This window comes from Tamandua tetradactyla, chromosome 26, assembly GCF_023851605.1.
Source record: "Tamandua tetradactyla isolate mTamTet1 chromosome 26, mTamTet1.pri, whole genome shotgun sequence".
Lineage (NCBI taxonomy): Eukaryota > Metazoa > Chordata > Mammalia > Pilosa > Myrmecophagidae > Tamandua > Tamandua tetradactyla.
Genome location: NC_135352.1, coordinates 2,549,183 through 2,575,205, shown reverse-complemented (window position 1 = coordinate 2,575,205; position 26,023 = coordinate 2,549,183). Strand labels below are relative to the sequence as shown.

At 43.2% G+C, this 26,023-nt stretch overlaps 1 long non-coding RNA gene across 2 annotated transcripts in view; it reads left to right on the top strand.

The window, feature by feature from the left end:
• LOC143669778 (uncharacterized) overlaps positions 1–25,295 on the top strand; it is a 57,622-nt gene extending 32,327 nt beyond the window's left edge. Inside the window, exons 3-5 of one of the 2 annotated variants that reach the window (XR_013169054.1) lie at positions 215–526; positions 19,491–19,584; positions 25,046–25,295. This is a non-coding gene — a long non-coding RNA (uncharacterized LOC143669778). Of the gene's footprint in view, positions 1–214; positions 6,803–19,490; positions 19,585–25,045 lie in introns of those variants that run through there. The other variant, XR_013169053.1, reaches the window with a different exon arrangement.
• Positions 25,296–26,023: the final 728 nt, after the last annotated feature.

Genomic DNA, 26,023 nt, shown 5'->3' with positions numbered 1-26,023 from the left:
AAGAATGCTGCCATCCTCCTGTCTGCCTGGGTATTGGCTCAAGGGAGGTCCCTGGAGACTTGGGGTGTCACCCACAGGGTGAGGTCTACACGTCTTGGCCCCTTGGCCCATCCTGGCTGCCACAGGGACCTGCCGAGCATCCTGTCCTATCAGAGGCTGGTAGGGACATGGCTTCAGGCAATGTGGCAGCAGTGACCCCTCCTTTCCCCACCAGGAGGATGGCCAAAAGCAAGCCAAGCTGGCCAAAGCTGCCAACAAGACACCCCCAAGTCTCCCGGGGACCCCACAAAGGACAGAACAGACAAGAGGTTGTTGCTGGAGTCAGAAGGCACCAAAGAGGCACAGCAGGCATGGAACTCAGTACCCTGGAGGAGGCCTTCCAGAGGTTCACCATACATTGGGAAATGATGGCCAGTGGGAGGGAGATACTTGGAAAGGACTGGTCAAAGCTGTGCAGGAACTGCTGGGTGATTGATGGAAAGAACATCACCGTCACCGACGTGGACATTGTCTTCATCAAGATCAAGTAGGTGTTCATGGGGCAACAGATTTCTCACTGCATGATATGGGGGGAAGCATGGGATGGTAAAGACCTAGCCACTTGTCCCTCTGTATGAGATGTCTGGCATGTGCATGTGTGCAAGTGTGTGGCCCACATTTGTGTGTGCCTGTGTGTGATCTGTGTGCATGTGTGTGCCTATCAGTGCCCAGCCCTGGGCACCACCTCCCAGGAGCTTTGGCCTTGTCACCATGAGACACTTCCCAGCAGGCAGCACCAAGTGGGATCTGTAGGAGCTAGTAGGAAGGTGTTGATGCTTCCTGACCATGGTGTCAGCATGCACCAGTTGCCACACCCTGTAGGGGAGGCTTCCCCAAGGTGGCCCTGAAGTGAGAGAGCAGCTGTCCACCTCTGGCTATGGGCTGGACACCTGCAGGGACTATTAGGGAGGGTGTCTGCAGGAAACCATGAAGGGATAAAATGACCCCTCAGAGGGAGGGATGGGAGCATGAGGCAGCCCCAGGTACAGGTCCCCAGGAGAAGGGAGAAGGAGGGCCTGGAAGGAGGGCAAGGGGGGAGACAGGAGTAGGGAGAAGGGAGCCTTGGACGAGAGAGAATGGGGACCAAGGAGTAGAGAGAAGGGGACTAAGGAAGCAGAGTCCATGTCCAGAGAGGTTTCTGCTTGGTGACCATGGCTGGGGCCCCAAATGTTCCCAACAATTCTGGCTCATCCTCTCTGCACCTGTGGAAACTTGGGGCCTGAATGGGCATTTTCCAATGCTGTCCTGGAGGGAAGCTTCACTTTTTGCCCAGAATGAAGGTGGAGGTGGCTTTTTCCATTTTGGGAAGTCGTACTGATAAGGATGTGACCCCTGCCTGGGACTGACTTCAGGGTCAGGGCCATGTGTGTTAGGGGCTTATCTGGGCTAAAACCATCAGTTGCTCCTTTACCTTGGTCCCCCAGAATCTTCCCCAGATATCCAGGAACCCCTGGGCCCCAGGAGTGGATGGGCTACATTTCTCAGTCTCCTGGGCAGCCCTTGCCTGGCCACTACATGAGGGATCTTGGGGTCACTTTGTCACATTGCAGTGTCCTGAGACTTGGGACTGATGGGCCCCCATCCCCCTGGCTTCTGGCAGGCACTCTGCATATGGACCTGCTTGTGGCCCAAGGCCATGGGATCCCACCCCCTTGCTCTCACTGGACTTGCTGTCTGGACTGTGTTTCAGCTTAGTACTGCCACTCATCTCCCCACAGGATCACCTTCCCCCGCAGGGTCACCTCCTTCTCAGGTCACCACCTCAGAAGGTCACCTCCCCACAGTTACTTGCCACAGGGTCACCTCCCTGTAGGGTCACCTTCACAGTTACCTCTCAGACCCTCCCACAATGGTGCCCAAGCAAAGCAGGCCCCTCCTTGAGCCCCGGTCCTTGAGGACATCCCCCACCCCATCCTGTCTCCCTGACACTGCATCATCTGTGTTTTGGCCCTGGCAACACCCACAGGGTCCTGGCTGTACAGCTGAAGTGTCAGTCCCATGTCTTCCCTCCTAAGATACTCCATTTGTCCACAAATGGGTACAAGCATGCCATGCTGGGACCCGGTGCAGTGGGGGTAGCACTTCACAGACATGTGGTCGAGCATGGGTCTTGGGCTGAGGTCTCTTCCCCAGATAAGGTAGAGTTCCTGGGGAGCCAAGGGGGATCATTCCTCTGGTGACCATAAGCAGAGTCACAAGATGGCGTATGCATGGGGTGAGTGGGGGCCTGTCTCAGTGCTGTGGGTGGACCCCGACCTGCAGGTTCCATTGAGGGCAGTAGGAGCCAAGATGTCATGTCCATGTGACGTGGGGCAGCTGAAACCTCCTGCCCCATGGGGGCCCTGCAAGTGCCTTTTCACTTGGCCTCAGGCCCTGCCCACCTGGGCCCCCTCCCCTACCCAGGGCTGACACCTGTGCCCGGCTCCCCATTGTGTCTAGAACAGGGTAGGGGCCATCCAGTGGCAAGAGGAACCTGAGGACCAGCAGGGTGAGAGTATTAGAGGGCTCCATGAAGTCCCAGTGGGCATCCACCCAGGAGGTCCCTTTATAAGGGGCCCAGACCTCTTGATGCAGTAATAAGGGACCCAGGTTCTCACCCTTTGTCCCCAGGGAAGGGAGAGGTCCTCAGTGGCTGTGACCCCAGTTGGCCATGACCCTGGGTGATCATGACTCCAGGTGACATGGCCTTGGGTGGTTGTGACGCTGGATGTCCTTTACTCCAGGTGATTATGACCCTGAGTAACTGGGTCCCCAGGCAACTAAGGCCCTGGTGGTTGTGCCCCTAGTAGCCACGAGGTGACTATCATCCCGGTGTCTGTGATTCCAGGTGTCCTTGACCCCAGTGGCTGTAATCCTGGTGGCAGTGAATGGGCATCTGCTCCTGGAGCCGGCTGAAACATGGGGGCAGTAGAACAACAGGGAGTGTCCTGCAGGGTGGGGAGGGGGTCCTGCCCTGGCTCAGGGCCCTACACATGGGAGGTGCATCCTGGGTGGGTAGGATGGAAGGCAGCAGGAAGTGGCACTGGGTGCTAGAGAGGTACCTGTATTTGCTTTCAGGCAATTGGCATGGCAGTGAGGCTGGAAGCAGCAATAGTCACAACCACATGGATGGATACTGTGCACCCTATAAGCCCCAAAAGCTGTGGGGCAGGTCACACTTGCTGACCAAGCTGGGATGCACAGTGACACCTGGTCCCATTTGTGACCAGGGCCTCTGTGGGGGGTCTGGCAACTGACCTCTCAAGTTCCATCTGTCCCCATGCTGTTTTCTGCCCCCCTGTGCAGTGACAGTGCACAGCCCCTGACATCCTTCCTAGCCTTGTCTCAGCTCCTTTTGAAGCAGGAACACCAGCCACATGAGGGCCTCAGGCCCTGCCTCACAGATAGATGGGCAGGGAAGAGGACTCCCAACACAAACCTGAACAGTGGCTGTTCCTACCCCCATAACCCTCGGATCCAGGCACCTGCAGAGCCTGACCTGGTCAGGCAGGTCACAGTGCCTGGGGCCAGGAGCCCCTGCCAGCAGTCCTATGCCACTCAGTCCTGCAGAGACCCCATTTGACTGACAGGGCATCACCCTTCATAGCAGCCCCAGCCCTCCCTGCCCTTTGTGGCCTGCAGCCACAGGCCACTCAGGCTACTGGGCCCCATGGATGCTGACAGCTGCTATGCTTCTGGTACCTTCCCAACCCTGTCCTCAGCCAGGTCCATTCTTGTTCCATGGGCCCAGCAGGGGCACTTGTAGGGGTCCCCAGCATCCACATGGGGCTGAACCTGGGCCTTTGGCTGGTGGAGCACCTGAGAGAACTAGGGAGCCACTGGGGGATGGCTAAGCAGCTGTGAATGTCACCTACATGGATCACAAGCCAGAGTCTTCCCCCATCACTGATGAGTGTCAGTGGGTTGGGCCCACAATTGAGGGTCTCAGGAGCTCCCTGATGTCCCTGCTGTGGGGTATCCCTGCCCTGCATGAACATCCTGGGCCCCTTGTCACTCAGTGACCTGCTCAGAGAGGTGACGGGGGGTGCACTCACAGTTGGCCCAAAGGCAGACTGGATCCAGCCAGGTAACTGGGTACCCACTGCCCTGTGCCTGGGGGCGGCCTTGGGGTGTGCTCAGGTAGTCATGGGGCCTGGTGCTCAGAGCCAGGACATCAAAGGGTTTGAAACAAACATGTGGAGTACCTGTACTAGGGACTAGGTATGGGGAACTTGGGACATGGTGGGTGGAGCAGGGGCATCAGAGGAGGGGCACTCAGCTCCTGTCATCTCAGGCCGAATGCAGGCCAGGCCTCCTCGGTGCTTCTGGCTGTTCCCTGGCACTCACTGCTCACTGGTGAGGGCACAGTGGGTGCTTTGTGAGGGAAAAGGTCATTTTTCCAGGTGTCCTGAGCCAGGACAGCTGCAGCTCTGTCTATCCTATGCCAGAGGTGGCAGTGAACCCCCCCCCCCCCCAGCAGGCCCCAGGAGTTGCCCTGGCACTCCTTGTCAGGCCAGCCCATGTGCAACTGCATTCCCAATGCCAATGTGCTCAATGTGGAGCTGGGAGGAATTGAGTCCCTTCATGGCAAGCCCACAGACAGTGGACAGGCTCTGGTGCCATGGCCTGCCCAAGAGTGTCTCCATGGTACCAACATGCTCTCTCTGTGTCCATGTGTACTCTTAAATCCATCTTAGTGGGTCCCCTCTGCTCCCTGGGAAGGGAACTTGCAGCTGGGGCCAGTGAAACCTTTGACTGCAGTGCTTCTGGAAGGAGCTGTCCCCTCAGCTGACTGTGCCCTGCATGATGTCCTCTCCCTTTGGACTGCTGGCTTCTTCTCTGGAGAGTCTTCAGACCCTCTGCCTGGGGATCCTGGGTGGGAGTGGGCCCAAGGGGCTTTACTGGGTGGAGAGAGGTGCAACCTGTATGAGCCACATTTTCCAGAAGTCTGGCCCCCAAGCCCCTCACTTATCCTCACACACATGAACATGGGATCTAACCATAAGGCTCAGCCCATTGCTGAGCCATGGCCACACCATAGCTGCCTCACAGAGACTACTGCTGGGTATCTGTAAACCCTATGGTGGGCTACGGCCCATGAGGGGAGGGGTCCCTGCCTCTCTGTGCAGTGAAGTCTGTATTGCTGGTCCCAGACCCTTGGGGGGCTGCTGTGGGTCCCCCATCATTGGGAGTCTGCCCTGGGTCTTCTTGGAGGCTGTTCTCAGACCTTGGGCTCCTGTCCTGCACCCTTAGCCTGACACCTCTGAAGGGAGCAAGATGGGGGTCTCCAGGCTGTGTCTTTGGGAGCTAAGGAGAACTCCCCTCCCAGGGTCTGGAACTTCCTGACAGGTGAGAGACCTTGCCAAGCCCCCCAGCTATAAGCCTAGGGGCAGATGGGGGCATCTGTGAGGCTTCTGCTGTGGCTGGGGTTACCCTCTGAGTCCTGGAAGCTCAGTGGGCATCTCTGACACCCCCCCCCCCCCCATTGGACAGAGCACTCTGAAATGGGCCCAGTTCATGCTGGACAGCCTGGGGCCTGGTTGCCTCCCCCAAGATGGAATGGCAAGTTCTACAGTACTGCAGAACTGAGGCTGGTGGGGTGCAGGGACAGCCTAGCCCTGCCAGCCTGAGGACAGAGGGTGACAGCACCTTGTGCCAAGGTTTTCCCTGCTCTGGCTGTGGAGAACAGGCCACCTTGTGTTGGGGCAATAGCAGATGCCCAGCCATCCTGGGGAACAGGCTGGCATTGTCACAGGAGACATTGGGGACCCCAATGGAGCTCCTCTAGGCTCTATGTGCTCCCCTGGGACCCACAATGCTGGGCCTTCTGTGTCTTCCTGGTGAGGTGTCAGTGCAAATGTTTTGCCCAATTTTGACAATTGGGTGGTTTCTTGTTGACAAGTTTTGAGAATCCTTTGTTTTAGATACAACTCCCTTATCACATACATGCTTTGCAAACATTTTCTCCCAGTCTGTGATTTGTCTTTTCCTTCTCATAACAGTGTCCTTCAAAGAGCACAGCTTTTAATATTTTGGCAAAATCTACTTCGTCCATTCTTTTTACTTCTATGCACTCCACTTTGGTGTGGTTTCTAAGAAATCTGCCTAAAGTAAAGTCACAAAGACTTTCTCTTAGGTCATCTTCTAGAATTTTTAGGTTTACCATTCCATGACCCATTTTGAGTTAACTTTTATATATGATATAGCCCAGATCAGTTATTTTTTTGTTTTGTTTTGTTTTGTTTGTGTGCCATTTTCCCATACCCCTATGGCCACCAAAGGCCCCTTTGCCTGCCGGGTCACCTTGGCCCAGTCACAAGTTGTCCCTGATGTCCAGGGAATGGACAGATTCTTGTGTCTCTGCTCCTCAGGGTTTCTTCCAGAAGCCCAGTTCTGAGACCAGAGGTTACACATGTGTTCTATCTAAAGCCAGATCAAACTTTTTTATGAAGTCCAATTATTCTTAAAGGATGTGCTTCCTTCAAGTTTTTTTCTGAGAATGTTTATACTTGCTGCAGTTGTCAACAGTGACCACCTACTGGGTGTAAATAGCTGTGGATGCAGATTGGGTCATGACCACCAGTGGGGGCCACACTGGGCCTTAAGTTCATAACCAAAGCCACACCTGCAGCTCAGGGGAGTGAGGTCTCTCAGTTGGGCCTGGGCCAGGGCCTCCTGGCATGGGTAGTGAGCAGGGCCCCCATCGTTCTCTCACACTGTGTCCCCTTTTCCCTCCCTGTCCCCTTCTCCCCCAAACCCTGCATCCCCTTGTCCCCCCCACATCCCCTCCCCCTCTACCCCATGACCTCTGCTCCTTCCCCACCCCAACCTCAAATCAGGTCTCTGCCCTGGACCTCTGCCCTGCTGTAGGGTCCATGCATGGAAATTGTCTCAGGCTCTCATGGCTGATGTAGGCTTTGAGTTCCAAAGCCCCCCTCCCCCCCCAAGGCAACAGTACAGGTTAGGAGGCCATGACAGGGGCCCCAGTCATTCAGGTGCTGCCCCACCTCATTCCATGATCTCCTTTCGTGGGCCCTCCCTTGACCCCACATGCAGATCTCAATTTCTGGGTGGAACTGGGTCTCCTGGCTGGCATTCTCCCTCTTATAGGCAGATAGATGAGCAGACACATGGCAGTCTCAGCCTTCACCTCAGAATTGAAGCTACAGCTTGAGGTTCACATCAAGGGGCTTGGTAGGAGTGGGGCTCCCTCCTGCAAGTCCTCACCCTAGGAGTACCTGTTGACCTATTTGTGGGTGACAGTGCAGACCATGGCTGCCTGGTGTGGGCCCCAGGTTTTTCTACAGCTCAGAAGCAGGTCCTGGCTCCAATCCTTCCTGAGATGCCCTGGAACCAGGGCTACCCTTCTTGGAGTGGCTGCTGCTGCACTCCATGTCCCTCCAAGAGGCAGCAGCACATTGGGGTGATGGTTCCTTGGCCCCAGGTTGTGTGCATATGGGTGGTCCACACCAACACCTGACCCCCTCTTGGATTCCTTGTCCCCACCTAGAGGGCCTAGAGCTGAAGTTGGGGCTCTTGCCCACCCCTTTCTAATTTCCTTGTCCCCTCTCCCAGCATCTGCACAGCTCCTCAGCAAGTGTTTATGCATCCACCTGCCTCTGGGAAGCCCCTACTGCCAGGTCCATTGTCCTAGGCATGGGCTCACCACCTTTACCCTGAGCAGAAGGGCCCTCTGCCAGCCCTCCCTAGGAGATTGCAGGAGCCAGGGAGACCTCTCCTCTCCCCATTCCTGCTGGGCAGGGGCACTGTGTTATCCGGCTTGTGCAGCTTCTGAAGAAGTGTCAGTTATTTTCATCTTTTACTTCCAGATGTAATGTACCTTTTTGTCTGGATCAAGGACTGGTACCTACAGGCCACAAGCCTGCTCTGACCTGTAGTCTGTTTTTGTATAGCCCAAAGCTGAGACTGTCTTTTACAGTTTTAAAACTTTGAGATAAAAAGAAACATTATACTGACCATGTGTGCCTGCAAAGCATCAAATATTTATTTGCTGGCCCTTTACAGAAAAAATCTGCTGGCTGCTCCTTTAGGTATTTCTATCTTCATATCTGATTTTCAACAATTTGATATTGATGTAGCTTGGTGTAGTTTTCTTTGAGCTTGTCCTGTTAACATTTTTTTACCTTCTTGAATCTGCAATTTTAGTTTTCATCAAATTCAGATAATTTTTAGCCATTATTTCCTCAAATGCTTTCTTCTCTCCTTGGCTCTCTTTCTTCTTCTCTGAGACCGAGTCACATCTTGATAGTTTCCCAGGTTACTAAAGGTCTAGTCTTTATTTTCCCTTCAGTTTTTTCTACTTCAGTTTGAATAGATGTCTTGTTCTCCAATGCAATGTTTTAAGCTATTGTTAATTCCAGCCAGTGATTTTCTTTTCATTTCAGATATTCTGTTTTTCATCCCTGGAATTCCATTTGGTTCTTTTTTGCATTTTCCATTCTCTCGCATTATGTTTGTGGTTTCCTTTAAGTCTTGAGCATGTTCACAGTATTCATAATAGCCATTGTATAAAGTCCTTAACTACTAATACCATTGTCTCTGTCTTACTAGCTTTCTTTCTATTAACAGATTTTCTTCTGGTTATATATCACAACTGGCTGTTTTGTTACATGCTTAGTAATTTTTATTGGATGTTGGACATTGTGAATGTTAAGTTATTGAGAACCTACACCGGGGCTGATCCAACAGCCACTAGCTCATGTAGCTACTGAGCAGCTTAAACACAACTACTCCATGTGTATAAGTGTGAACTGCACACTAGAATTCCAAAGACCAGTACACAAAGGGAGTGTAAAATCTCATTAGTAACTATCTTATATGAATTACACGTTGGAAGACAGTAGCTTCAGTATGTTGGCAAAATGAGAAAAATTACTAAAATTAATTTTAATATGGTTACTAGGAAATTTCACATTGGGTTTGTGCTTCCATTATATTTCTTTTGAGCTGGACTGAATTTCATCATCTTCCTTTAAACAATGTTGACATTAGTTTTGGCAGATAATTCAGTTACTTGTGGAATACCTGGTTCTTAGTTATGGTTTGTGTTTAGGCTCATTAGGACAGGTCCAATGTAGCCTTTATTCTGGACTAGTATACCTGACTGCTGAAGAGTGGCCCTTTTGTATTCTCTTCTGATAGCCTAAATTTTTCAGTGATGTCTCCACTCTGGTTGGATGGAGCTCAGGCATGTTCCAGTCCTGTGTGAGCTCTGAGAATTTTTTGGTCCACAGACCTCTGGCAGTTTTTCTTTGGCCTTGTGGAATTCTTCCTGAATGTGCATAGCTCTGTGAGTTCTGTCTCTGAGTAGATTTCTGGAGCTTTCTCTCTAGCAGCACCATCCTCTCCAAGACTCTGCCCTTCCCTGTTCCCCTCTCCCTGTGTCCCAGAGAGCTTGGTGACCACTCATTCCCCCTCATTCTCTTTCCTCTCTCAGAGTTTGTGGTTCTGTGCTGACTAGCAGCAGTGTCTGAAAATAGCACTTCATGTACTTTGTCCTGCTTTGTGGTTGGTTCCAGCAGGAGGCAAGGTTACTTCCTCATGACTCCTTGAAGTTGCTTGCACTATTGGCTTACTTTCTAATTGCAATTTGATCACTTTTCTATAAGTAAACTTTTGTTATAGAGTTAATTTTGAATGTCTACATCATATTAAATAATAAATATTTAACACTAAATGGACCTTTTGTGGTCTTTCAATGTTTAGTATTAAAAGAAGTTTATATGAAGAAACACACATTATAATTATGGCCATATTTATTTTTCTGATTAAAAACCACTGTAACGACAGGAGTGAATCTCAAAACATTATGTTGAGTAAAAGATCCCAGATTCAGAAACATGCAAACTAAATGACTATTTACTTCTCAGGCATATTCCCTAGATCAGGATATTTTTAAGGTGATGTTTCTACCAGCCGGACAGATGCTCAGAGGTGGTTTGGTGGAGGTCCTGTAGGAACAGATAGCACCTGCTCGGGGAGGCACCCCTCTCACATGGCCTGTGCTCAGGCCAGCAGTGGCTCCTTTGTTTAGTGTATATTTCATTTTCCAGGTCAAAGTACCTGGCCCTATTTCTTTCCTGAGCTACCCTGGGGAAAGTATATATATATGATTTTATCTGTTGAGAAAGTTTCCTTCTAGTCTAAGTTTTTTCATTAATAAATGCAAATGCCTTTTCTGCATATTTTTCCCTTTTGTTTGTCCACATGGCATATTACATTCATCTATTGTCTTATGTTGAAGTGCTGTTGCATATCTGGAATAAATCCCACTATATAATATAATATAATTATTTTCGTTTACTTTTGGATTCTATATGCTAGAATTTTGTTGACATTTTTTTAATATTCATAAGGGATTTTTATCTGTAATATTCGTTTCTTGTGATATTTTTATCTGGCTTTGGTTTTAGGTTACTTCTGGCCTCAAAAAATGAGTTTATTGAAGGGTTTTGATAGAGTTTAAGCAGGGTATGTGTTCATTCTTGGAATTATTGGTAAACTTCAGTAATGAAGCAACCTGGTCCTGGACTTCTTGATTTTGATTACTGCTTTAATCTCAACTACTTATTTTATGTTCATATATTCCATCTCTTTTTGATTCAGTGTAGGCAGTGTCAATGTTTCTAGGAATTTTTCTATTTCATCTAGGTTATCTAATTTGCTGGCATACATTTGTATAAATAGTATCCACATATAATCCCTTTTATTACTATAGGGTCAGTAGTAATGTCCCCACCCTTAGTCAATATAGCTAAATATTAGACAATTTTATTGACCTTTTCAATGACTGTTTTACTTTTGTTGATTAATTTTTAATCTTCTATTTAATTTCTCCTATTAAAACATTTGTAATTTCATTTCTTCAGCTCATTTTGGGTTAAATTTGGTCTTCTTTGTCTAATTTTTCCAATCATGAGCTCAGATCTCTATTTCAAGATCTTATTTTTGGATTTTGCTAGGTTTATTTCAATATAACTATGCTTGCAGAAATATACTGATATTGGTTAGTAGAGAGCAATTTAAATTTAACTTATGCTAAATAATTTGTACCAAAAGCTTCATGCATAATTTAAGATTAAAAAATAAAATGATTTGCAATCAGATTTGATTTTCATCTATTAGAAATATATAGAAGATTCTCTCCTTCCTCAAATGCTGCTATAGCAGTCAGCAAGAATCATGAGAAATTTACCTTTGCTTCAGAAAAATAACAAAAGGTTTTAAAAATTTGCTCATTAATACATTATTTTGGGTTCATTTTCCAGAGCCTGCCCATGTGAAAACAACAAAAACATTATTTTAATGTTTCATTGCTAGTCTACACAATTAGATAACTGATGTGTGTAGGGGGGAAGGGGAGTGGATTGGCAGTATACATATGGTAAAAGTGTAAAAGCTGTCTGATTTCATTAATATTGCAGGTAGATTGCCCATCTACACAAACCAGGATTCAGATGTTTCTTTGAGTCTAAATACTATCAGCTCAGTTCATCTGCTAAAGTTCATTTAGGAAACACAACACACTGGATGCCAAATTTAGTGAATTATAGAAAAAAGGACAAAATTAAGTTTTATCTCCAACTTTTCAGGTCAGAACTGAAAAAATTTCTACCAGAAAATTATTCTGTCCTCCAGAGTCAACATTCAGGGGGTGACATGCCATGGGTCTACTGAAGTTTAAATTTGTATCAGCATTCATTTGTAAAATAGTTACAAAAGTTCCAAGACCCCTTGTCTTTAGAAGTTTCTCAAAAATAAAAAGCACCTTTCCAGAATGACTATAGCAGAATATCTACCCAGTTATAAGAAATCCTTATCAAAAACATCTAGCTCTTTGAGGACTTTACCTAAAAAACAAGTTGCCCAAAGGGAGGAATAAGCTCTGACAAAGAGGATAAAATATAACTTACAATATCTTGAAAATCAATGTGAATTTATGCTCAAAAGATGGTAAGAGAGATACGTTTTCATAAGTCTATCTAAGATTAGACTTATCATGTGTTCTAGTACAAGTTCTCTCTGCTTACTAAAAATCAGTTTAAGAGAAACACACTCATGTTTTCCTCCTTTTTTCAAAGATAAAATTCTAGCTTAAATTGTACGGGAGGGGACTGGTAACATTAAAATTTCATAAATACATCACATTTTTCAAGTGAAAAGCTCCCATCAGGACTAGAAAATTCATTTTACCAATATACTTACATTGTTTCCAAAATATGTGATTGTATATGTGTGTATATATATGTGTACATATATATCCGTGATTTCACATTCTGGTTTTTCATGAACTTTCTGTTATCATTCTTCATATCAGGAAATAATGAAAAAAGAAAATTGTTATAGATTTTGTTATAGATATTTCCATCATATAGACTTGATAGTATTTAGCATGACAGTAGTATTCATTTTTATTTTTTAAATATTAACCAAAAGCATGTTTTCTAAGATTTGGGGTTGCATCCTACATTAAGTGTCTTTTTGAAGTAACTTCTTTTTAACTTTTAATTCAAAGTGATATCTGGTCTTCATGAATCAATGAGAAAATCCTTTTCTTTACCTAAGGGTTTGCAAAGTAAGGTAAGAAAACTTTTTTTTGATATACCACACTATATCCACTCAACTTTAGACCTCTTAACACAATCAAAACAGTGGAATACCTAAATCAACAGATTAAAAAACTCAACCAATACAGCTGGATGCAATCTATCAATTTGGAAGTTTATTTGGTACCTATGACTGTCTCATATTTTTATTCATCCTCGTGGGTCTGGTGCTAATAGAGAATAATTATAAATACAGAAGAAATTTTAGAAGGTTAGGCAACTACCACAGGTGAATTTATTTCAAATTATTTAGTCAATGTGAGTCTAAATTACTCAGATATAAAGACAAATGCAATCAATGAGTGTTCAGTAATTTTCTGGGTTCAAGGTATTAAGAATTTCTGAAATCTGCCCAATGTCCCCATTCCATTTTTCAGAATCTTACTGTTTCCCAGTCAACACAATTAATCAAAAATAATTAAGTTGGCAATATTATGATTAAAATTTTCAATGCAGTTCAGCCACTCACAGAATAAGAAATTATATATAGCATCAGTTTGTAGCTAAAAGAAATAAAGGATTGTTTTAGCTCAGGCACAACAACTCTTTGCTTTCCTACATTTGTCTTGAGCTTGGAATTTATAGTCCTAAGTCATTATTTTCTTTCTTCAGAGCAGTCAGAAAAATCTACAGCACCTCATTTTTGTGAGTTTCACCAATTAGGATTCATCTTGGAAAAAAACGTTCTATATATCCAGGAATTAAGATTTTAAAATGTTAGAGGAGTTGGAAGAAGCAAAAAATGAGAGAACCCACAGGAAGCTCTGAAATTGGCTCTTAAGATTTTGGTGGGTAGCTATAGTAATCTAAGAGTTCCAAGGAATACCCACCAACTATCATAGTAAACATGAACCTGATGGTTCTCAAAAGTTTCCTGGGATGCTTTATTAAACTTATATCCATCCACATGTCTGACTCTAATATCTAGTAGAGAGAAACCCTGGTTTTTGTACTTAATTTACTCCTTCAAACTATGTTATTGATTAATTCTAGCCCCAAAACATGGGGGAAATGGGATTCTTGAATATGTGGATATTGCTGTATCCTCTGGAAGGTAGCAATTAAATTAGAAGCAGGTAATAATGATTCCAAGTTATTAATATTTAATCCTACATTGAAATCACTCAATCTGGATCTGGATTGGATAAAAATCCATGTTCTTAATCATGGTATTATCCTTCTTGGTATATGGATTATATATGAACAAATATCTTTGTATTACTTGTAGACTCATCAATCTAAATTCCTTTGGAATCCTCTGAATCTTTACTAAAAAGAAAAGCAAATGAGGAATTAATCAACCTTAAATAAATAAGCTTTCTATCATAACAGAATAGTTCAGCCATAAATTCACCTTTTCTTTTAGATATCCCTTTTGAAGAATTCAGAATTGTTTAATTCCTTGTGATTTTCCATGAATTTTGTGGGTAGAGTCCATGACTGACTCTCCTTACTAAATTGATAATTTTGTCAGTAGAGTCTAAATTCATCATTATCTTTATCATTATTTGTTTTAGCTTACTAAATCTGTCAGAATGAAGAATTCCATAAATGGATTGGCTTTTAAAAAGGGATTTATTATATTACAAGTTTACAGTTGTAAGGCCCATAAAAATGTCCAATGCACCTAGACAATGATATCTTGCCTCTGAAGAAATGTTAATTGGCACCCATGTTTCCTTTGTCCCATGGGAAGGCAGATGGTTGACACATGCTGGTCATTTCTTAGCTTCTCTGGGGGTAAACTTGTATTTCTTCTCCTGGCTTCCCTTGGCTCTCCCTAGATATTGGCTTGCTTAGCATTTCCAAACGTCATCACCTCTGTTGCCTCTGACATGTTTCCCTCCCCACAAGCTCTTTAAGGACTCCAGTTAACTAATCAAGGCCTACCTTGAATGGGTGGAGTCACATCTCCATCTAATCTAAAGGTTACACCCACAATTGGGTGTGTCACTTTGTCATGAAAACAATCTAATCAAAATCTCCATCCTACAATATTGGATCAAGATTAGAGTAATATTACTTTTCTGGGGTACATAAAAATTTTAAGCCACCACATTATGTAAAGAGCCTGTCATTTGCTAGATAATCATACATGTTGAATTGGGCCTTGCTAATCTTCATGTAAGAACAATCCATGTGAAATCATAATCAATTTGTAACACTATATTTGTGCAAGGATGGTTGTAAAACTAATTTAGGTATATTATAATTACTGATGCTGAAAGACATTGCAATCTAGTAATATATAACAAAGTTCAAAATGGGTTAAATTAAGGTTGTCCCTTTTTCCTAGAATATAAACTTTTGTAAAATATTTTCAATTACTTACATACCACATTTTTTTTCAGTTAGTTCAAATCTTCCCAAAAAACCCAAGGACAAAATCATGGTAATTAAGTGCAAGAACTCGCTGAGATTGTATTAATAATGACAAGAATATCTTCTCTATGAGTAAATATCATTATTTAGCAGAGGTTCTGAAATAAATACTATTTAATCTTCAAACAGTACAAGAAAATTTAATCAGATCTTTCCTGGGAATCACTATTGAAAATACATGAACTCAAACAATTCTAGGGATGAGAAAGATTAAAGGTCAAAATCTCATTAAACAATATTAAAATCAAGATATTTAAATACCAAAATCATCATTAACTACTGATGTTTTTCAAATTATCCCTTACCTAATGGAAACAGAAACACACCTTTTATATCTCAAAAAATCCTTCTCATGGGTGGTGCAATTGTGGCTCAGTGGCAGAAGTTGCCAGAGACCCAGGTTTGATTCCTGGAGTCTGCCCTTTCAGAAAAAAAATCCTTCTCATATCCCATGTTTTAGCTCAATTTCTCCCCAAATTACCAATGACTGATTGAGAAGCAATGGCCTAGTAAGTTGTTTAGTTATATTGCTTTCTATTTTAAAGTATTGCCTAAGATTGAAAGTTCTTAAATGAGTGTCAGTGAATTCAAATTCAGATACCTAATAGCCAGTTGACCCTGGCTATTTGCTTAACATCTCTATATCTCAGTTTCTTCATGTACAGAATTGGAATAAACCAACCACATAGACTTTGGGAGAAAGAAATGAGTTCATCAATGTAATGTCCTTACCATAATAATTCACACATAAGTCACTACTTAATGTTAATTCCTTCTTTAAATTCAGTTTTTATCCCCCTTCCCTTCCATTTGCCTCCATTCTTTCTCCTTCTTGCTTGCTGGGGAATACATTCATTCTCCTTCTATTTTAGCCATTTAACTTATTACTTGGACAGTAAATTTACTCTTCACACCAAGTTAAAACACTTTCCATAGAGACAGAACTGATTTTAATGAGTATAAGGTGCATCAAAATTACCATGGTGACTCATGTTCAAATTAATAAATTTTAAAGTATCCTGTAATCATTTATATTTGTGTAAATAAAATACTTATAACATATTACATTTAATGATAATGCAAAGTTGGGTAGCAGAAGTGATAAGGTTGGATCAAAGGAAATATTGTCATCTGAGACCAAGAAGTGCCCTGTCTTATTATTGTAGTTAGATTCTGATCCAAGTACTAAATAAATATGTTCTTTATTGTCATATTACAGACTGAAAATGTAATATCTGATTGCCACTATATTGCTGATAATTTAAGTTTCCCTTCAAGTTCAATAGAGAATAAATAACCTAAAAGAAAATAGTTTTGTTTCTCACTTTTTATTTTAAATTGTTCTAGATTTACAAAAAGTATGTAAACAACACTCAATACTCTCATATATGCTTCACCCGACTTTTCCTAATAACTAACATCTTGTCTAACTTTGGTACAATTATCAAAATTAAGAAATTAATAATTCTGCAAGACCATTAACATTATATGATTTTGCCAGTTTTTCTTTTTCAGTAATGTATTTTCTGTTTGCTTGCTTTTGCTCTTCTAGGATCAAATTCAGGATTCCATAAAGCATTTGTTCATGCTCCCTATTCTCCTTGTATTGTGACAGAGGAGAATAGGGAGTAACCTTTACACATCTGAAGAATTCTGCTGAGTTATTTTGTCCAATGACCATCAATTTCAATTAATCTGATAATTATGTGCCCCTCTAAGGTCACACAACAGGGGATACACAATGTCCATATATCTTGCTGCTGGCGTAAACATTGGACACTTGCTTAAGGTATTGTTTGCCAGTTTTCTGCCTTGTAAAGTTGGTACTTCTCCCTTTGCAATGAAGAGATATCTTGTGGGAGATTCTTTGAGAATTTGTAAATACTATGTCTGTTCTTCAGAAGATCTTACCTACAGTGATTATTATCATGATATTCTAATGATGACTTTCTACTTAAATCATTCCTTTTACATTGATTAATTGCAACCACTTTTCAAGGAAGATCTGCCCTTACTCCTTCACTTATTTACATACTTAATTATTTATTTATATCAGTAGGGACATATTTAAATATTTGATTTAGGGTGGTAGAAACTTGCAGATTTAGGAAAACTGATTTTAATTTAAGTTTAATTTAAATTGCTATTTTTGGAAATAAATTGAACATGAAAATAGGACAAAATATGTGAAGAACAAAAATGTGAAATAACAGTAATTATATGCTTAATGAGATAGATGCAATAAAAATTTAAGCATGGGCGGGCCGCGGTGGCTCAGCGGGCAAAGTGCTTGCCTGCTATGCCGGAGGACCTCGGTTCGATTCCCGGCCCCAGCCCATGTAACAAAAACGGAGAAACAGAATACAATAAAACAAGAAAATGTTTAAAAATGTTTCCCTTTCTTCCTTCCTTCCTTCCTTCTATCCTTCCTTCCTTCTCTCTGTCTTTCCTTAAAAAAAAAAAAAAAAAATTTAAGCATGAAATAGCTAATTATATATTGCAGATTGTTTATGCATCGTAAAGCTTAATTATGAAGGAAGCCTTTTCTGCTCTGTCTTTTTCTTAATGAAAAAGCTTCCACACTGCACAATCTCTGGGAATTGTTAATAGAGGTGAAAAAGACCCTGAATCTTTTCTTTGGATCTTGTAGAGTATCAAGAAGAAAGTGATTTAACAAGCTTTTACACTCTTGCATGGTATCCACCTTCCTGAGTGAGGAGATTAAAAATGGGAAGCTCAGAAACAATGTTGAAGAAAATATAACGCAAGAAAATCTGGTTCTTGTAGAAAACAGATATATTCAGAGACTCCAAGTTAATACTGATTTCTTTCTAACCTTTCCACTAATGCCTGTTTGAGCTTTGAAGAGTCTGGAAACCTTGTCACCTTCTGAGCCTTTCAACATTTATCAAAAAAGTGCAGTGTTAATACTTTAAATGGTTAAGCTCTTTAACATCTTTGTCAATTGGAATGAAAGTCAGGGAGTATAATAGTCAAATGGAAGGTGACGTACCTTAGTTTTCTGAATGTTTGTCATTGCAAATTGATATTCTCTAATAGAGAATGTAATGAAGAACACTTGATGATGTTTAGTAATGCACCATGTTTCTATACAAAATGTCCATTTTATTTTCAGCAATTATTTAAAAGATAAATACAATCATGGATAAAATATCTTGCAGGTATTGAAACTTTAAATAGACAAAGTTGTTTCAGCTATTATTACATAATACCAACTCAACAAGATTTTGACATATTCTATTCGATTCGATTCCATTCCATTCCAAGACCATGTTTTACATATGGAAGAAATCTCACAAGTGCAAATTATTCAGCACCCACAGACCAGTTACAAGAGTTGAATTAAATTGACTATGCCAAATTTGAAGTGTAATTTTATTGAGATGAAACTTATAAAAAATTTAAAGCACTCATTTTACATGTACAGTCAATAAGTATTGACATATATATGCTATATGTCACATATAGGTATATTTACACATGTACCTAATGCATATAATCAATGTTACCACTACCCCATTCAAGATAGCAAACATCACTATCATCTAGGAAACATCTCTCATTCACATTTGCAATCAATCCTCACTTCATGGATCTAGGAAAAGAAAGACTTGATTTCTATTTCACAGGTAAGTTTAGTCTGATATAGGACATATATAAATGGAATCATGCAATACATTATTTTGTGTCTGTCATTTTTCACTCATATTGTTTTTATAAAGCATTCATGTTGAATGTAAGTTCATTTGTTTTTATTGCTAAGTAATAGTCCTTTAAAGTATGTAATGAATTAATTCATTAATTGAATGATGGACATTTGATTGTTCCACTGTGTTAGAACTGAGATGCTAAGATGCACAAGTATTTTATATGACATATTGATGTAGTTCATGATTTTAATCCCAGTATTGGTGCTGTATTTCCATACTAAAATGACTTTAAAAATCGATGTATTCTCAAAAACATGTAAAAAGCATGCTTTCTAAACAAAAGCGAAACAAATTGCTGCTTCTGCTTTAGTCCTGTTCAGGTATGCCCAGGCATGTCCAGGACTGCCTGTGTTTCAGACAAAAGAAATCAGCTAAGGGCCAGAACTTATAGCATTGCCCTTGCCCATTCCCATGGTAACTCCTGCCATGCAAGTTTTGCTTCTGTAATTCCTGCTTGCTAGCCTATATAATCTGGAGACAAAGGATGTTCAGGGCTCAGACTTTGGACAGGAGTCCTTTGAGTCTGCTGTGGCAAAAAAGGTTTGTCCACGTCTCAAAGGTTCTGGCATTTTCTTGTGTGGTGTTTGGAGTTTACCTTACTTAATTTCTGGTACATTGGCTAGGAATCTCTGCAATCCAAGGAAGAGACACACCTGTGTCCCTTCCCTGTCTCCGGAGATTGACTTATCTCAATCATCCTCAGGCACCCACAGAAACTTTTCTTCTGGTTCAGATTCATCTGATTGGAACAGGACACCATCTTCCCCAAATTCAGGAGGGACCTCAACAGCCCTGAGAACTGAACTGAAGCTCTGCCCATCTGACTGGTAAGAATGACCATTTGATGAAGTATAGGGACTGACAGGTCCTGACTTTCAGGCAGAAGAGATTGATCACCTCCCAAACTGGGCTCAGTACCCTTTGGAGAAGATGAAGGGTAAACCATTGGTAGTTAGATACACTCTGATTTGGGGAGGCAACATAACTTGTTGCATTGTTGAGTGCCTGGCGTGTGAAAGCATGTGAATAAGACATGGCTCTGTCCATGGGCTTTGGTGCCATGTCACTCATGAAGTGAAGTGTATGTCCCAATCTGCAGTTCCATGGGTCCTTATATGGCTTGCAAGGTGGTGCTCTCAATTGAGAGTCTGAGTTGGGTGTTTATACCAACCTGCCTTATGCCAAGAGGACCCTGAATTCTGTGAGGGAAGTGGTCAAAGATGGATGAGGTGATTGTCATCTTGTTTATTTGTTTGTTTGTTCTCTGGTGCCCCAGGAAGATCACTATGGGTGGTACTGAAAGCAAACCCCCCTTAGTTTGCCACTTTAAGAATTTCGAGAAAGGATTTACTGGAGACTATGTAGTGAAGCTTAAGCACCAAGAGTTGCCCAAATTTTGCCAATTGGACTGGCCCACTTTTTAAGTTGGATGGCCATCTGAGGGTCTGTTTTACCCCCAAATGATCCAAGTCACCTGGCAAGTTGTCACAGATCAGTCTGGCCATCCTGACCAGTTTCTGTACATTGACTTCTGGTTCCAAATTGTTTGAAATTCATCACCATGGCTAAAAGTTTGCATTGAAAGCCATGCAGAAGTCCTGGTAGCCCATGCCAACTTGGGCATTCCACTCCCTGGAGCAGTTGCCACAAAGCAATTAGCCCAAGCTACCACTAAACTTCAAACCCCAAAAAGCTCTCCACCACTGACATAAAAAAAACCCACCACCTAGATTAAGGGACAAGAGAGCTCCCCCCCCCTCCACAGCCAACAGAGGCTCTTTACTCCTGCCTCTTTAAGTCTTCAAACACAGAAAAACCTCCAGTCTTCCTGGCTTCAGAGGAAGATCCATTACACCCACCTTACTTGCTCCAGCCCCCTGACCCCCACCTCAAGCACTGGCTATGGTTCTTGAGGCACTGTCAGTTCCCCTGACACCCTCTACTGAGAACTCCATCTCATCAGGGTCTCCACCCAGCTCTCTGCAATTACCTCCCATCTCTCCTGGTGCCAGTTCACCTGAATCCCCTCCAGAAGTCCTGTAGACCTGGAACCTTCGATCTTGAGCTGGAAAAACCTGTGGTGCATCAGGGTCTCTGCAACTGCCCCTGTAAGAAACCATAGGACAAGTTTACTATGATCCACCTGGCCAGGTGCAAGGAGGTCAACCAATATTTATCTATCAGCCTTTTTTCAACCACTGACCTCATAAACTGGAAAAACCACACTTTCTCCCTACACTGAGAAGCCCCAGGCTATGATTAACCTACTGTAGTCAATTATACAGACCCATAGATCAACATGGCAAGATTGCCATCGTCTCTGTATCATCTTCTTCAACACAGAAAAGCACAGATGGCTTTCAAAAGCCACCTTGAAGAGGTTAGAAGAAAATGCTCCTAAAAGGACAATGGCTGCTCAAAACTCCTTCCCGGTTGCCAACTTGTGGTGGGACCTGAACACCAAAGCTTGCAGAAACAGCTTAAACCTCTACTAAGATATGCTCATTCAAAGCATAAAAAAGGGGGCCAGAAAAACAATATCTCCAAAACCACTGAAGTTCTGCAAAAGTCAGATTAGCCAGTTCCACAAGTGCCTCTGTGAAGCCTTTAAACTGTACACTCCTTTTGACCCTGAGGCACCAGAAAACCAAAGGCTTGTTAACTATGCATTCATCAGGCAAGCCCAACCCAACATTTGGAGAAAACCACAAAAATTAGAAGGGCTTTCTGGAAGAAATATATCCAAGCTCCTTGAGGTAGCTACCAAAGTCTACATGAACTGAGACCAGGAGGCATGGAGAGATGAAGACCACTAACAAAAGAAAAAAGCAGATCTGCTAGCTTCAGCACTCACCCAGGAACCAGGAAGCCTCCATTCTAAAAACCTGGAACCTTCAAATGACCAGGATCATGAGATAAAATACCCACTTTCTGGGGTCATCTCAAGAAAGCCAGAGCTGATCTCCATTGGGAAGAAACCAGTGTGCTTACTATAGGGAAGAGGGACACTGGAAAGCAGAATATGGAGAACCCAGAGCTGTGGAGAACTCAGAGCTGCTGATGTCATAGGTCCTTGAAGACATCTCAAACAGAAACAAACTAGGCCCCTTCAGACTCAGCCCTGGCAAGCCCACAATAGGGGGCCAAAAGATAGACTTTATGGGAGACAGAGGTGCAGAACATTTTGTTTTTACACAACAAATTGGGCCAAAAACTAATAGGCAAGCCACCATTGTTGGAGCCACTGGTGTCAGCTCTACATTCTTTCTTAACAACCCATAAGTATCTGTTAGGAGCCCATGAAGTTTCTCATCAATTCCTTTACCTCCCTAATTGCTTGGTACTCCTTCTGGGTCAAGATCTCCTGACAAAACTCCAGGCCCAAATAAGTTTCTATGTAGAAGAGGAATGTCTGCTGACACTAGAGGACCCAGAGAAAAAACTCTTGGTGACTCTGACAACCCCCCAGACAGAAGAGTAGTGCCTCTTTCTTGCCAAAGAACACCAAAACTGGTCTAGCCACCCACAGGTGCCGGGAGTTCTTCCTTCAGTTTGGGCAGAAAAGAATGCACCAGAGCTAGCAATGAATGCCCCTCTGGTCCTAATGGAAATCCACCTGGGATTTGGCCAAGTGCATCTTAAGCAACATCCAGTCCCTTGAGAAACCCAAGTGGGAATTCAGGCTCACATCAATCACTTACTTGTTCAAAGTATACTATGGGAGCATCAGTACCTGTGGAACACTCCTCTGCTACCAGTACAAAAACCTGGTACTGATGGTTACTGCTGTGTTCAAGACTTGTGGGCCACCAATAAAGTGACTGTTACCTTACATCCCATAATGATAAGCCCAAATACACTCTTGAGTTTAATTCCTGCGACAGCACCATTTTTCTCCTGCCTTGACCTTAAAGTCACTTTCTTCTGCATTTGTCTGGCACCAATCAGTCAACCCATTTTTACCTTTGAATGGGAGAATATGTGCACTGGAAGAAAATAATTCACCTTGAATGTGCCTGCCTCAAGAGTTCAAGAATTCTCCCACCAACCTTAGCCAAACCCTAGGGAAAGACTTGCAAGAATTTCATGACAAAAAGTCTAGTTTTTTTTTCTCCAATATGTGGATGATCTACTCTTGGCCACAACAACCTCACAAGACTGTCTAGAAGATATGAAGTCATTCCTGGCCCACCTGAATCAAAGAGGCTATAAGGCCTCTAGGAAATAGGTTCAAATTTGCAAAAAAAATCTTCAGATTTCACATTGCCCAAGGCATTTGGCACCTGGGAGTTGAAAGGAAACAGGCTGTTTGTCAGATAACTACACCCACATCTTGGTGGCAAGGCCTTGAGTTCCTAGGATCCACAAGATTCTGCCATATCTGAATCCCTAACTTTGCTGCAGTTGGTTAGCTGTTGTATGAGGTTATGCAAGAAGCTGAAAATTCAACCCTGCCCTAGGGAACTGAACAATAAAAAGTCTTTGAAATTCTAAAGAAGGAACTCACCCAAGCCCCAGCCTTGGACCTCCCAGACGTTGACAAACTATTCACCCTGTACTTTCATGAATGACAGGGAGCAGCTACAGGGATCCTTGTCCAAAAACTACGTTCTTGGGATCACCCGGTAGCTTATTTGTCAAAGCAGTTGGACTCAGTAGCCAAAGTATGACCTCCCTGTCTGTGGGTTATAGCCACCACTGTCATTCTAACCCATGATGCTGAAAAGTTAACCTTGAGCCAACAACTAACCCTTTGCATCCCACACCAAATCAAGTCAGTTCTCTAGTAAAAAAGACATCATTGGCTCTCCACTTCCTGGCTACTGAAGTATCAGGCCCTCGTATGTGACAACCCAAACATTCAAGTGGAGGCCTTATGTAACCTAAACGTGGCTACCCTCATACTGATGGGAGAAGGCCTACCCAAGGGTGAATGTATAGAAACACTGGAAGAATTGTTCTCCAGCAGACCAGACCTAAAGGACCAGCCATTCTTCCACCATGACATAGAGTTCTTCATGAATGACAGCAGTTTTATCCACAATAGAATGCAGAAAGTGGGCTATGAAGTAGTAACCCTGCATTCAATCATAGAATCTGGGCCCCTCCTGGTAGGCACATTGGCTCAAAAAACAGAACTCACAGTGGTCACTAGAGCCCTGCTGCTAGGATCAAATTCCATTGTCAACATCCACTCTGACTCAAGGTATGCTTTCAATACTCTTAGGTGCATGGGGCCCTATATACAAAGAAAGAGGACTGATCAATGCTAAGGGAAAGCAAATGAAGCATGGCCCAGAAATCCTGGCCCACCTGGAAACAATATGGGCACCTGCAAAGGTCACTATCATCCACTGCCCTGGGCATCAGTCAGGAAAAAGAACAGTGAAGTAACCATCTGCCCAATAAAGAAGCCAAGGCAGCAGCCTTAAGGGGAATCCACTCCTCCTTAATAACAGCACTTCTATTGGAACTTATAAGTGGCCTAGAGCCAAAATATTCTGAGAATGAAGATACATGGCTGAGCCAAGGCAACATGGCTGAACCAAGAAGGCAGCACTCTCCTACTGAATGGATGATGGAAATTCAAAGATGATTGATTAGCAGTTCTAGAAGCACTGGGTCCAGGAGGGGTTTCACAAGTTCATGAAAATATTCACTATGGTAAAACAGCCTGGAGCAGTTTCTTCAACAGTACTTTTACATTCCTCAGCTGCATCAACTCCTCTGAGCAGTTTGACCTAAATGTGTAACTTGAGCTTGAAACAACCCCCTACAAGGGCTGAATTCAAGTCATAGGACAAATGCCATTTGACAACAGCCAGGTAGAGAGCTTCCCTGGGCAAGAGGATATCACTAATTACTAATAGGAGACTCTACCTCCTCAGAATGGGTAGAAGCCATTCTGACTCACTCAGAAAAGCCCAGGAAGTAGTTCGGTTCTTTTCCGAAGAAATATTCCATGGTCTGGCCTGCTGAGCTTCCTGGTCTCTGACAATTGACTAACATTTGTGGCCCGAATTATACAAAATCTCTGCAAAACCCTCCACATAAAGTAGAATCTCCACACAGCATAAAGGCCACAGAGTTCAGGAAAAGTGGAGCAAATAAACTGCATTTCATTTATTCATTTCATTCAATGTCATTTCACTCATGAAATCATATCTGAAGAAACTGTCAGCAAACCAATCTAAAATGGACTCAGTTCTCCCTATATATAGCCTTGTTAAGAGTAAAATGCAGTCCCACAAAACAAACCATATTTTCCCCTTTTGAAATTTTTTTCAGATGGCCTCCACTACTGATAAAAGAACTCTAAGGAAATATTGCACAATTTGGAGAATTGACCTTAAGAAAGCAACTCCAGGGTCTAAGCTCCGCCTTGTCTCTGCTGCACACCTTGGTAAATGAAAGATTCCCACTACAATTAACACCCCCTGTGTACTTCTTTACCTCAGGATCATTATTCTGGGTAAATGATAGGAAGAATCAGGCATTAACACCCACCTGGTTAGGACCCTATATGATCCTCCTTTCTACTCCCACAGCTGTCAAGGTTCCTGAGATTATCCCCTGGATCCACCACTCTTGGTTGAAACCTGGAAATGGCTCAAGCCCATCTTGGAAGTGCCAGACTAACCCAGAAAACCCACTGTGTCTGACCCTGCATAAAGAACCCACCTGCCCTGCCCTAGCTACTCTGGAGCTGGCTGATCTATGCATAGTCAAAGCCTGAGGAGATCTTCTCACTCCAAGCCTTGCTTCAGTCACTTCAGGGCCAACTGATCCATTCACAGCTGAAGATTGAAGAATTGCTTCATGGGCATTCCAGCCTGCTGGATCTGTGGCCTTATTTTCCTATCCAAATCTTTGTGTTTGTTTTTCATTTGGCTGTGTTGGCTCTCCTTGAAGTAGGTCACCTATGATTCTTTCCAAAGACTAATTTTACTTTAATTTAGTGGTACCACCCATATCTGGATAATTCCTCTTTTCCTATATAAGTTGCAAAATGCTGTTTTTGTCCCTAATCTTTTTTTGCCCTATTCTTTGCCCCTTCAGGATCACCACTCCAAACTCCTGCCAAACTGCATCATTCAGCTCCAGATAGTAGTAGGCCTGCACAAATGAAACTGTCCATGCTTTAAATCTGCTGGCACAGCAACAAATCAAGTTTAGAACAGCTATCTATCAAAACCGATTGGCTCTTGACTACCTGTTAGCAAGGAAGGAGGAGTATGTGGAAAGTTCAACCTTTCCAAATGTTGC